The 13,875-nt window shown below is 32.2% G+C and overlaps 1 long non-coding RNA gene across 10 annotated transcripts; it reads right to left on the bottom strand.

Moving 5' to 3' along the window:
- Positions 1-1,358: 1,358 nt before the first annotated feature.
- On the bottom strand, positions 1,359-13,332 carry LOC132295547 (uncharacterized). Of its 10 annotated transcripts, none has more exons than XR_009478532.1 (10): positions 12,961-13,332; positions 12,633-12,816; positions 12,485-12,544; positions 12,315-12,362; positions 9,975-10,082; positions 8,671-8,796; positions 6,657-6,772; positions 6,388-6,450; positions 6,006-6,296; positions 1,359-3,030 (listed from the first exon to the last, which is right to left on the bottom strand). It is a non-coding gene; the product is annotated as an uncharacterized LOC132295547 (long non-coding RNA). The 10 variants fall into 10 exon arrangements; XR_009478533.1 differs by having other exon boundaries at positions 9,975-10,072; XR_009478528.1 differs by lacking the exon at positions 12,315-12,362 and having other exon boundaries at positions 9,975-10,116; positions 12,961-13,331.
- Between the last annotated feature and the right edge of the window lie 543 nt (positions 13,333-13,875).

The following is a 13,875-nucleotide window of genomic DNA, read 5'->3' as shown; positions in this document are numbered from 1 at the left end:
TTTTGGATCTTTGACATCAATTTTGGATATTCTAAGCTTTACATTGCTAGATGCCATGATTTTTGCCCAGTTCTCAGTTTCACCTCTCATTTATATCATTGTTGTATATGTTTTGACAGTTGTTAGTGTGACCATTCACTACAAGAAAAAATGGCTTCTACGAGGGGCCAAAAACGCCGTGGAAACCTATTCACGACGCATTTTAGGTCCTCGTGTATGAGGGTTCCGTAAATACTCAATTTTTTTACGGGAAAAAATCTATCTCGTAGAAAAATAATAGATTCGCTGTAAAAATAATTTTGTTTATATATATTAAATTTATTTAATTAACTTACGAGGCACCGGTGCATGCCGTAGAAAAAAAAAAATTTCTACGGCGAAATGTAAATTGCTGTAGAAAAGTTTTCTACGGCGAGTTGTAACTACCCGTAAATAATTTCACGAGGTACCAACGCGTGCCGTAGAAAATTTTTCTACGATGAGTTGTAACTACCCGTAAATAATCTCACGGGGCACAGAAACATGCTGTAGAAAAGTTTTCTAAGGCAAATTTTAACTACCCGTAAATAATATCACGAGTCATTCAAGCGTGCCGTAGAAATGTCTTCTGCGGTGAATTTTAGGTACCCATAAATAATATAAATCATTCTCACGACTTGCCATGTATGTCGTAGAAAAGGTACTTAGGAGGATTTTCACTTATTTACGGGATTTTAAGCTCCCCGTAAAATATATATATATATATTTTTATAAATAAAACAGTCTTAATTAATGTCATTTAATCATCCAGCACCTGTAATTGACATCACTTTCAGCTATAATTCAATTCAAAAAACATATCCCACTAAATATATCAAAAGAGTTAAAACATTTTTACAATTCATCATTTATAATGTACCAAAACAATTCAACATTTATCAATGTTCCAAAACAGGAAGTAAATCCATTTGTCAAGAAAATCATCAATTTCTTAACAATTCTGTTGAAAAAGTTTTCTAAGGCAAATTTTAACTACCCGTAAATAATATCACGAGTCATTCAAGCGTGCCGTAAAAATGTCTTCTGCGGTGAATTTTAGGTACCCATAAATAATATAAATCATTCTCACGACTTGCCATGTATGCCGTAGAAAAGGTACTTAGGAGGATTTTCACTTATTTACGGGATTTTAAGCTCCCCGTAAAATATATATATATATATTTTTATAAATAAAACAGTCTTAATTAATGCCATTTAATCATCCAGCACCTGTAATTGACATCACTTTCAGCTATAATTCAATTCAAAAAACATATCCCACTAAATATATCAAAAGAGTTAAAATATTTTTACAATTCATCATTTATTAATGTACCAAAACAATTCAACATTTATCAATGTTCCAAAACAGGAAGTAAATCCATTTGTCAAGAAAATCATCAATTTCTTAACACTTCTGTTGAAAAATTGATAAACCTTCTAGCACTTGAGTTTCAGTCTGCACTTGTCAGAAAACCACCTCACTGTACAAAATCCAAGGAAGCACCTGTAATTGACATCACTTTCAGCTATAATTCAATTCAAAAAACATATCCCACTAAATATATCAAAAGAGTTAAAACATTTTTACAATTCATCATTTATTAATGTACCAAAACAATTCAACATTTATCAATGTTCCAAAACAGGAAGTAAATCCATTTGTCAAGAAAATCATCAATTTCTTAACAATTCTGTTGAAAAAGTTTTCTAAGGCAAATTTTAACTACCCGTAAATAATATCACGAGTCATTCAAGCGTGCCGTAAAAATGTCTTCTGCGGTGAATTTTAGGTACCCATAAATAATATAAATCATTCTCACGACTTGCCATGTATGCCGTAGAAAAGGTACTTAGGAGGATTTTCACTTATTTACGGGATTTTAAGCTCCCTGTAAAATATATATATATATATATTTTTATAAATAAAACAGTCTTAATTAATGCCATTTAATCATCCAGCACCTGTAATTGACATCACTTTCAGCTATAATTCAATTCAAAAAACATATCCCACTAAATATATCAAAAGAGTTAAAATATTTTTACAATTCATCATTTATTAATGTACCAAAACAATTCAACATTTATCAATGTTCCAAAACAGGAAGTAAATCCATTTGTCAAGAAAATCATCAATTTCTTAACACTTCTGTTGAAAAATTGATAAACCTTCTAGCACTTGAGTTTCAGTCTGCACTTGTCAGAAAACCACCTCACTGTACAAAATCCAAGGAAGCACCTGTAATTGACATCACTTTCAGCTATAATTCAATTCAAAAAACATATCCCACTAAATATATCAAAAGAGTTAAAACATTTTTACAATTCATCATTTATTAATGTACCAAAACAATTCAACATTTATCAATGTTCCAAAACAGGAAGTAAATCCATTTGTCAAGAAAATCATCAATTTCTTAACAATTCTGTTGAAAAAGTTTTCTAAGGCAAATTTTAACTACCCGTAAATAATATCACGAGTCATTCAAGCGTGCCGTAAAAATGTCTTCTGCGGTGAGTTTTAGGTACCCATAAATAATATAAATCATTCTCACGACTTGCCATGTATGCCGTAGAAAAGGTACTTAGGAGGATTTTCACTTATTTACGGGATTTTAAGCTCCCTGTAAAATATATATATATATATATTTTTATAAATAAAACAGTCTTAATTAATGCCATTTAATCATCCAGCACCTGTAATTGACATCACTTTCAGCTATAATTCAATTCAAAAAACATATCCCACTAAATATATCAAAAGAGTTAAAATATTTTTACAATTCATCATTTATTAATGTACCAAAACAATTCAACATTTATCAATGTTCCAAAACAGGAAGTAAATCCATTTGTCAAGAAAATCATCAATTTCTTAACACTTCTGTTGAAAAATTGATAAACCTTCTAGCACTTGAGTTTCAGTCTGCACTTGTCAGAAAACCACCTCACTGTACAAAATCCAAGGAAGTAGCTGCAAAATCCACGGTATAAAATCCAAAAAAATAGCTGCATCACACAAGTCTCAAATTCAGAATACTAATAAAAAAGGGAAATAACAAGATTATCATTTATGAATCAAACACAAACATTTTGCTAAAAATTTCTTCCTTAGATCTGCCGAAAATATTTCAAGCAGATAATTTTTGAATACTAGATTTTTGCAAGGATATATGAGAATAGACAATATCATAATCTCTTTATATTCATGAACACTACAATATCATAATATGTAGTCTCTTTATCTCATGATTATGAGCAAATCTGAGACATTCTGAAACAAATCTTAAACATTGTAGGTTTTTGGTGCAATGATTATGAGCAAATCTGAAACATTCTTGTTGGAGTTAATTGTTGCAAAACCCATTTTGGAGCAACTTCATCATTAAATGGAATTTGAACTTCTGATTTTTGTTTGTAGCAGTGTCAACATAATGATTCCAGGGATTTCAAATTTGTTGAACCAGAAGTGGTGCCTTGTTGTCTGTCTATTCGTCTTCAAGAAATTGAAATTATTGGATTTCTGGGGCAGAGTTATGATCTAGAGCAGAAGCTGATACAGTATTTTATGGGAAATGCTAAAGTATTGGTAAAGATGACAATTAATCCTTATAATTCTGAATGAATTGTAAGAGGGGGAGTTTTTTTTTTTATGAACTGCTGGTGTGGTTGAGAGGGTTTCAATAACATTAGACCCGGCCACGTATCTAATTTTGTATCAAATTGACAAGTACTCTTCCTCTATAATTTAGCATTTCCCCTTTTTTTTGTCAATAGTCTTATGTATGTAGTTGTCGCATGTGCTTTAGCTTTTAGTTGCAATCATCAATACAATGTCTCTTACAACAGCAATTTTGTAGGTTTACTTCAATTCTGATTCTAAACCCTTTTGAGAAATACATATTAGGTGTGCGTTTTAGGCATCAAATTGGAAGAGCTCTTATTATAGGCATCATCCATGAGAGAACATTTGTTGAATATGTAGGGTATGTTTATATATTTACATTATATATTGTGGGGTGAATTGCTTTGTAAAGAAGGTAGGTGGAATGAGTTGTATAGACCACAAGTAATTGTTACATAATCATTTAATTCATTCTTCGTTAAGTATTGGATTGAGTTATCAAGTAAGATCGAAATTTTATTGTTATTGCTTCACTTCCACAATATATAATTCACTATCCAACCACAAGATGACATATGGACATTATACAATAAAGAATTAAGCTAGGTTGTGTTGTTGTTGTGGGGACAAACATGTATGGTGGAAATGATAGTTGTTGTAGTATTCGATAGACAAAACGGTTAATTAATTGACAAGGTAGCTGGGGTTGCTTTCAACTTTAGATTGTTTATTACGTGTGGATGGGGCGCAAATGGTAGGTATATTGCACAACTTATTGTCCTTAATCATTAATCAACACTTGAGCTTTGCTTTGTAACCATAATTAAAGCTAACTACATCTGGCCCAGGAATTTGAAAGCTGCTGGGAACTAAGATATTCGACCTTAATACATGCATTGTCTTTTTTTTCTTTTTTCTTTTTCCTTTTTTTTCACTTGCATATAAATATACTGTGTGTATATGTGTGCACCTTTATGGCGAGTCTATCATGAACTTATTTAGCCATACTATGCTGACCATCATCCCTAGCTTTTTCCTCAAACCATCATAATTGATGTAGAGTTTGTAAACAGATTGCTCTCTTTGATTGATAAATTTGAGGATCCATTTAAGCTAAATCTAGCTCCTGGCTTGTTCATTATTCATGATGGACAATCAATTGCTTCTGGGACTTTTGGGCAAGTGATTGTTTAATATTTACTGTCGCACCAAGCAGTGACTCTTTACTAAGTTTACGAAGTTCTGCCAAATTAATGGAATTTTCTGTTTCATAACAAACTAACTGATTAATTTGTGTTCTAAATAACAGGCTAGAGTTGGGAAATTGAAAGAAGGTATTGAGTTTTCTTGAGCATTGTGGGTTCGAGAGAGATGAAGGAGGTGAGTTTTTATTTTTTCCTAGGGACAAGGTTGACATGGAAGTACTAAGATCAGCTGGGAATTTGTTAAAGTCTGCAACAACAAATCCCTTTTTTGGACTTCTATCAAAATGAAAGAAGATTAAGGTTCTTCCAGAGTGATTGACTTCTTCAAATTATGATAAAACGTGGCTATAGAGAAAATGTAACTTGAGAATTTGTATCCATTTGAGAACTTTAATGTTCTCGAGTCTTACGTTGGGGTCTATCCTATTTATGAGGGTTTGTAGATTTATCAATAAGATCCAACATCACTTAACTGGAACATTAGTATTGTCTAAGCTTTTATTCGAAAAGTGGATTGTGATATCAAAGTACTTTGTTATTTGTGTTATTGAATTGTAGGAGAATTGCATAATCTGGACTTACTGACCCATTTTAGTATGATATTTTTTTAGTCTAAATCCTTTTAGATGTGGGATGCAACATACTTGTGTGCTCAGGAATGATTTTTCGTGATAAGGCCTGATTGAAATAAATTATAATTCTGGGATTGGTTCTCATTATCTCTGATGATACGTGGTATGTCTGCTCATTAGTATAGGGTCATAAATAATTAGAATGGTCCATACCCTACTACTGTGGTACTAAAGTATGGTTCCAATAATAGATGGAAAGGCTTCAAAATTTTCATGCAAAGACAAACTACTATTCCATGTAAAACTAAAAAATTTAAGTAAAGATATAAATAACATATCAACAACAACTTCTCCTCCACAACAATCAATCAAAACCTCCACATACGTTGATCCCATACTCCCATGTTTTCAACATTTTAAAACAAGAAATAAAAATGGCCTCCACACGGGCCGATGTACCATTAAGGTAATAAAGTTCAAGATACACTGCAAAATTGGACACTTAAAGGCACGTGACCCCCCTAAGTATGAGTATAAAAAGCATTAAAATTGTGCAATCATAAAAGAAGCATAGTATTTGACCTTTGTTGTAGATTGGAATCATAGAAATTCTGATACGTCTCTGGCATTTCAATGTCATTTACATCACTTCCATGTTGGAGAGATTCACTCAAATTTTCCCCGTGAAAGTACCAGATAGTGTATGATTGATCCATTCCATTTTCCAATAAATGCCTAAACACCATGTCGAAGTATTGGTGCTTTGCATTTAGACAACAATTGCAAGGGCATAAAATCTTTTCTGGATGGCCCGCATTCGCTTGCGCCTGATCAGCAAACCTCCGTACTCCTTCTAAATACTTTGGATTAACTCTATAAAATTAAAGCTTTAACATTTAATTAAACATAAAATTAGTGTAGACAATATTAACTTTTATAAGCATACTCCACTACATATAATAACCTGTAAGTCATGTGCATCCATTCTTTATCCATCACCATTTGCTTAATTATTTTGTCTAGTAACCTATCACAAAAGATTAAAAATTTTATCAAAATTCTAGCAAGAAGAATATATAACTATATTCATGATAGAGTCTATTATGTCTCTATTACACTTCTATAATATTATCCTCTACTACACTACAACAACTGAAGGAACAAAACTTGGCAAAAATAAAATAAAATAGCACACAACATGAAAAATCAAGAATAAGTAAAGAGGGAAAATACCACTACAATTATCTGAAAATGTTGTCAGGCAAATTCCATCTCTCTCCCAAACAAGTGTTACTAGTGCTGTTATCTTCGAGTTTTTTTGGAGGGAGAAAGCTCTATTCCTCTCAACCCTAAATGAAGTATATATAGGTAGCAAAGAGCAATTTATTAATAACAGAATCAAATTTTCAATCTCATCGCATTGCTATGCCTCTATAAGAGAAAGAAGAAAATGAATTTAAAAAACGGAGAGTGTGGTATTAAAAGGCAATCAATAGTACAAGCATATATTTCTTCCCTTCATAGGATGGCATGAAAAAAATAGATAAAAATGGCATCATCTATATAGAAGTTGGAGCATCACTTGTAAAAATATGTGATTCTATCCCATGAGGCCATGACTTCTTTTGCTTGTTTCACTAAAATTTACTTAATTCAGAATACTTGACTACGGCTAGCATTTCCTTAATGAATTAAATCTAGACCCTCTTCGTAATTCATAAAAAAACAATCACCTTGTCATTTTGACCAATGAACAGATAGTTAATTAATATGAACCACTTGTAGGATCTATACTCGGGTTTGATCTGATGAGACTCTTTGCAAACAAAGATCACATGTACATTTGACACACTATATATAGTCATAGCATTCTCCAAGAGTTCTCCATTCACAAGAAAAAGAAATCCATAGTTCTCTGTTCACAAGTTCTCAAAAAGGGGGGAAAAAAATAAAGATGGATTCTGCCAATTTATTTTTTGAATAGGACCAACTATTTGTTACATCGATTTTAGGTTCTCCAAGAGTTCTCAGTCTACAAGACAAAGGGCCTAGGGATGTTATATATATATATATATATATATATATATATATATTACATGAATACAAATAGAGAAATCCAGCCAACAAAAGAGAAACCCAAACATTAAAGAAATGCAGACTCAGCCAACAAAATCGACAATAGAACGAGAGAAAGAAAAAGAAAAAAAGAAATAAGCAAATTGAAGCTATCTTTACAAAATTGAATATAAGATTAGAGTGAATATTGTATTTTTTAAAGAAAAAAAAAACCAAAAATCTTTGAGAGAGAAGGATGAATTATTACATGTAGATGCTGAAGATAGGTAGCGAGAGTCAAACATAAGGTACCGGGAGGGATGAGGAAGAGTTGACTTGTAGGTCTAGAGAAGGGAATTTGTGGCTGAGGAACGGACAATGTTTTGAACGGCCGGAGAAAGTTCAGTCATTTTAAGTTGGAGGAGTTCTCCGTGTTTTCTCAAAGATGGAAACTCTACTCCCAAAACTCTGATAACTTGTTCAAGCTGTTCTCTAAAACTCATACTCTAGTGATTCAATTTTTTGAGAACTATTCTCTAAAAAGAGATCCAATTATATTATAAACCAGCTTTCTTAGTTTTTGTCACTAAAAAAACATTTTAATTGGGATAACTGAGGCATTCAGAAGCTGTCTCATTGATCATGAACAATTTTTCCTTAACTGTCATGTAGATTATTATATACACCACGATTTTAACAACCTGTCCTATAGCAGTCCAAAATTGAAAATCCTTGCTTTAAGACCCCTAAATCAGAAAAATAAATATAATAAGGAAGTATGGAGAAACACCAAATTCATAATAACCAATATCTTCAAAATTTCAAACTTAAATTCCCATTCACTAGCTTCAATTCAAAGTGCCTAATTGAATATGAGAAAAACCAAATAATTACTAATTAATTTTCTGATAAAGAACAGAGAAAAAAAAAATGAAAACAAGATCAGTTTGAATATTGATTATGAAATCAGAAAAATAAGAATCAAAATTGATAAAGTCAAATTCATGCATTGGCGCCAAGCCCTTCTGCCAAGGTTTCCCCTATCTCTGCAACTCAATCTAAGTCTGGGATGGATAGAAATAGAGATGACGAGCGGAGCGAATGATCAAAGTGATCAAGGATCGACTGAAAGTACAAACACACAGACACATATATACTAGTATAAATAGAGAGAAATAGATTGGAAACAAACCTAGCAGCAACAGCCATCCGCAAATCACCTAGCACACCTTCGCATCTCCAAAGGAGGATTCTAGACCTAGGGTTTCTTCTTTGAGCCATGTTACCATTAGGGGTTAGGGTTTTCTTCGATGTCCAACTACAAAAGCTTTAGGGAGAGAGACGATATGGCTAGATGGAAAGACAGAAACACATTTTCAGTACTGGTTAGGGCTTTGATCCGTCGACTATCAGTGTGCGTGTTTTGGGTGTGTGGTTATATACTGAATTTATATTTTTCATTTATTTTTATTTTTTTGTCAAACTAAGTAGTGAAAATATCAGCGGGAATTACACAGGCAATAGACATGTGTGCGCAGGAAATTAAATTAAAATTAGTGCTAAAAATTTTCAAATTACATTCACAACATGCTCAAAACGTTGCATGTTTTCAATTTGACAACAAGCATGTTATAAAATTTCCTTTTAACAAGGTGCAATTTTGCATATTGTAAATACCTCGTTGTAAATAATCATTTTTCTTGTAGTGTGTCTATACATATACAGCGCGCTATTCAAATTCTTCTATATATAATCATTTTATTCACCAAAACACGAACTCATCACGCTCCAAACTGGAGCTCTGTTTCTATAATTAAGTAGCTCGATCATCATTATTGAGGCCATCGAGTATTCAATATAAATATAACTGGACTTGCCTCAGACAACTTAACTATCTACTCATTCAACAAACTTCCTGTATCCTCCTACCTTATGTGATTTACCTCTTTGATGCAGATTCACACTAGATTTTTTCCAATGGATGTTGACTCCAGCTCTTTGAAAATTCAAGCATCGTATAAAAGACTTACACTAGATTTTTTCCGATGGATGTTGACTCGAGCTCTTTGAAAATTCAAGCATCATATAAAATCATCCAAATGCTTACGCACATATGCAGTACTCGAGGCTAGCTTATATATATGCATGGTAACAATAATTACAAAAGAAAGCCTAATGTAATAAATACTTCAAAATTAAAATCTTTCTACTACTATGGAAGCAGATGATAAAAAGATCTTGCATTTTCAAGGTCTCAATCATGGAGTACACACTTATTAGGAGTCAAAACATGCTAAACTATTTTATGTGGGAGCAGCTAGCCAGCACAATGATTTAAGGTGGCTATTTCATCACGAAACAAGTATTTTCTTCACCTAAAAATAAATTAACAACAGAAAATGAAAAGAAAAACTACTTTAACCACAATCTAAGATCAAAACTTAGGTTATGTAGCTCAATGTAGTACTATATATGTGTAACAAGTCGGGCCCTTACATTCTGAATCAAAAGCCTAAGTTGTTGGGTAGTGTTGCATATCCGCTATATGTACCCAATATCTTTCACATCCGGATTTGAAGTTAGCTAGCTAGCTGCTGTACAACTCTTTCGTCAAAGATGACAAGCTATTAGATGATCACTATTGAAGACAAGAATCATCAGCTATTTAATTTATGAGAGGCAGGAACTTATTCTTATGCAAATGAAAAAAGATAACCATAGAACAAGCATATATAAGCAATATATATGAAGTTATATAACAGAATAACTAGCTTCTGGTAAGAGAACCTTAACAGTCCCTTAATTTATAAATTTAGTTCTTTCTGAAACTTGCATATTCTTATGCACCTTGGAAAAATGAGATCTGAAAATTTCAGGGAAATAACATTAGACTACTGTGCTAATTAAAACTTTTAATATCAATTAGCATGGCAAAGGACTAAGATACATTTTAGATAAATAACATTAGACATCTGTGCTAATTAAAACTTTTAATATCAATTAGCATGGCAAAGGACTAAGATACATTTTAGATAAATAACATTAGACATCTGTTCTAATTAAAACTTTTAATATCAATTAGTATGGCAAAGGACTAAGATACATTTTAGATTTTTCTCTCTCTCAACATCCGCTTATAAAATGATCGAGATTATTAAATAATTGTTCTCAATCTATATCAGAGTTATCATTATAACATTCACTCTTGATTGGGGACTTAACAGATATTATCAAGGCTTAGTCCCCTAAACCAATAATCCAAATATATATATATATATATATATATATTCTTTATATATTGTTACTTTCTTAAAAATTTTATTTCCTTATAATTACTAGATCCCAAACAATATCAGAATTCCAAAAAAAATATATTTTCTTATATTATCATATTTTAAAAGATTTATTTCCTTATATTATTATACCCCAAACAATAGCAGAATCCCCAAATTTTATTTTTCCTTTATTTTATTTTTTTTACCAAAATTTTATAGTGAGCCCAAAGAATTAACTCCTAGTTGATTCTCATAAATATATATTAAGCTTTAAACTCTTTGCTTAAGATATTAACTCATAAATCCCCATATTCTTTTTCTTGATAAATCCTGGCCATTGTCGTGTGCCTGAGCACTCATTGGGTTGCATTTTTTTATTCATATTTTTGTAAGCATGGTGTCACGCTTAGTCAAGTTGCATGGAGAATCTACCATGTCTTAGACCGGCGGAATGACGTGACTGAAGTTATAGAATATTCCAGATTGATGTGGAGTTATGAAGTACCGGATGGATTTGAGAAGGTAGGGAGGATGTCTATGGATAAGGATCCTCTTCAAGAAATGAGAGGTTCTGCACACCCACCAATAAGGACCTCTTCTTTCTTGGAGGGGATCCTTGTTCGATGTCTATAAATAGGGAGTGTCATTTGTAACCTAGTAACATTTTCCTCCCAACATCTTCGATTAATTGAGATCATACTCGCAATAATGCAAAATTGAATGTCACATGCATTCACTCAAATCAACCTCATTTAACTTCATTTCTTCTTTTATCAAATGAATTTTTTTAAGATTCATATCCATAACATTCAACAAGTATATAAGGTTGTAAAGGAAGAACACTCAGTAATATACCATTCCCATTTCTCCTTTATAGTGAACCCTAATACTATTATATATTTTCATCCAATGCGGTGTCATAATTTTATCTCAAAAAAGTTGTTTCTGGAACTCTTGTTACTTATACAATGAGATATAAATGTTTTAGAAACAATCTATGATCTAAATATTCACCTAGATGCCGTGTAAATTAGGTTGATTTACAAATCTACCTAAAATCCATGTTAAAGATATATATAGAGAGTGATCATATGGTTATATGTAGTCATGGATATTACCTCATATCCTTTTGATGTGCTCTTTACACATTAGTACTACCAGTAACACTAGGTTTAAATATACTGAGAATAAAGGTCCTCATAATTTCTTTTGTTCTCAAAATATGTTATTTTGATTACATTGTCCTGGATAAATCATGCTTGGCTATCTGTAGTAATATTCATCATCCTGGTTATTATGCCAAGTCTCAACTGCTACCATCAAATTCGTTTTTCTAATGTTTAGGTAAGTGTACTAACAAAAATTAATTTATTTTCCAAACTCCTAAAAATTAAAAGATATTTTTAGAAGTCTCATTGTTGAATTTTCTTTTAAAGCAAAATGAAAGTAGTACTAATAGCAGAAACCAAAGTAGTAAGAAATATATTGTATCCAAAAAGAAGAAGAAAAATAAAACTCAGGCACAAATTAATTAACAAACATAAATAATAGAGAAACATACATATATCTTCCCCATGATCATTTCAACTGCTCAGCAGTTGATGGTGATCTGAAACCATAATAAGCATGGGAAGATAATAAAAACTTTTAATTATTCAGAGATTAATTTCAATCTGAAGGAACTTCAAAAGAACTAAATATACATATATATATTAGAGTACGTTCATGTACCATATTAGAGCTGACTATGGTTGTTGTAGACCTCCCAGGGTTTGCCATAGATTTGAAATTCTGCAAATTAATTGAGACACAAATTAAATAATAAAATGGTTCGAAGAATCAATTCAGCTAGGTTCTTATGTACGTAATTGGATGATACCTGTGGATAGATTCATGCTGGCCATAACACGAAAGCTAGAGCGTGCAATAGCAGTACCAATGTCCCAACGTTGCGTGACATTTGAAGAATAGTTTGAAAGGTCTTGCTGATAATAATTATCAGACAACAAAGATACGTTCCTAAGTTCTTCTAAATCTGCAATTTCCCTTGCAATTTTGAAACCCTATAATATGTATTTGCATAAAAATAAATAAAAAATAAATAAAAACTACAGAAAAATCCAAAAAGAAAAAATTAAATTAAATAAAACACTCTTAGTCAAAAAATTAAAACTAATAGATACATATATAGAAAGAGATAGACGAACCTTAATTTTTTGCTCCAAATTGATGTGTATAGCCGTCTAAAATTCGAAGAAACTATGGCTCCAAATGGTTGTTTCTCGTGTCCAAACCAGAGAGAAAACTCGAACAAAGAGGCGAGCCAGAGAGATAACTCGAACAAAGAGGCGAACCAGAGAGATAACTCGAATAGGGAGACTATATCGAATCTATAACATCATCTTGTCCGCATCTTTTTCATCTAAAGAGAGAGAGCACAGAGAGAAAGCTAGGGCTTCGACGTGATAGAGAGAGAGCAGAGAGAGAAAGCTAGGGCTTAGACGAGAGAGAGAGCAGACAGAGAAGGCGGGCTTCGACGCGAGAGAGAGAGAGCAGAGAGAGAAGTCTAGGGCTTAGACGCGAGAGAGAGAGCAGATTTATGTAGTCCCTTTGGACACACGATATTACGCCTATTGACAAAAACTACGTCGTTTTATAAGGTGAGACTAATTTTTTATTATGTTTTCTATTTAAAAAATCATTTATCTGGCGCTAAGTTTCCCGCCAGAGGAACGGAGGGGGAATTTTTTGCCTAAAAATAGTATTACTTATCTACGGGATAAAAAAGGCGCCTTAAAAAAAAATGACTCTAAATTTCCCACCAGCGGCACGAAAGGGGAAAAATTTTATTTGGAAAATAGTATTACTTATCTACGGTGCAAAAAAGGCGCCTTAAATGTGAAATTTATTCACGGGCTTTTTAATACACCATAAAAGAACTTAAGTTCATTTATATATATATTTTTTAACTAATTTTATTAATTGTGAGTATAAAAAATGGCGGGCAAGGTGAATTGCTTATTTACGGGGAAAAAAAAGGCCTTAAATGAGTGTTTTATCAACGAGGAACATTTATCCCGTTACAGGTGTACAAATATGCCGTAAATATATCTAAATATTCA

This window comes from Cornus florida, unplaced genomic scaffold (genome assembly GCF_030987335.1).
Source record: "Cornus florida cultivar Cherokee Brave unplaced genomic scaffold, ASM3098733v1 CherokeeBrave_3.0.0_Hap2_Chr02, whole genome shotgun sequence".
NCBI lineage: Eukaryota > Viridiplantae > Streptophyta > Magnoliopsida > Cornales > Cornaceae > Cornus > Cornus florida.
This window is presented reverse-complemented; position numbering and strand designations above follow the sequence as displayed.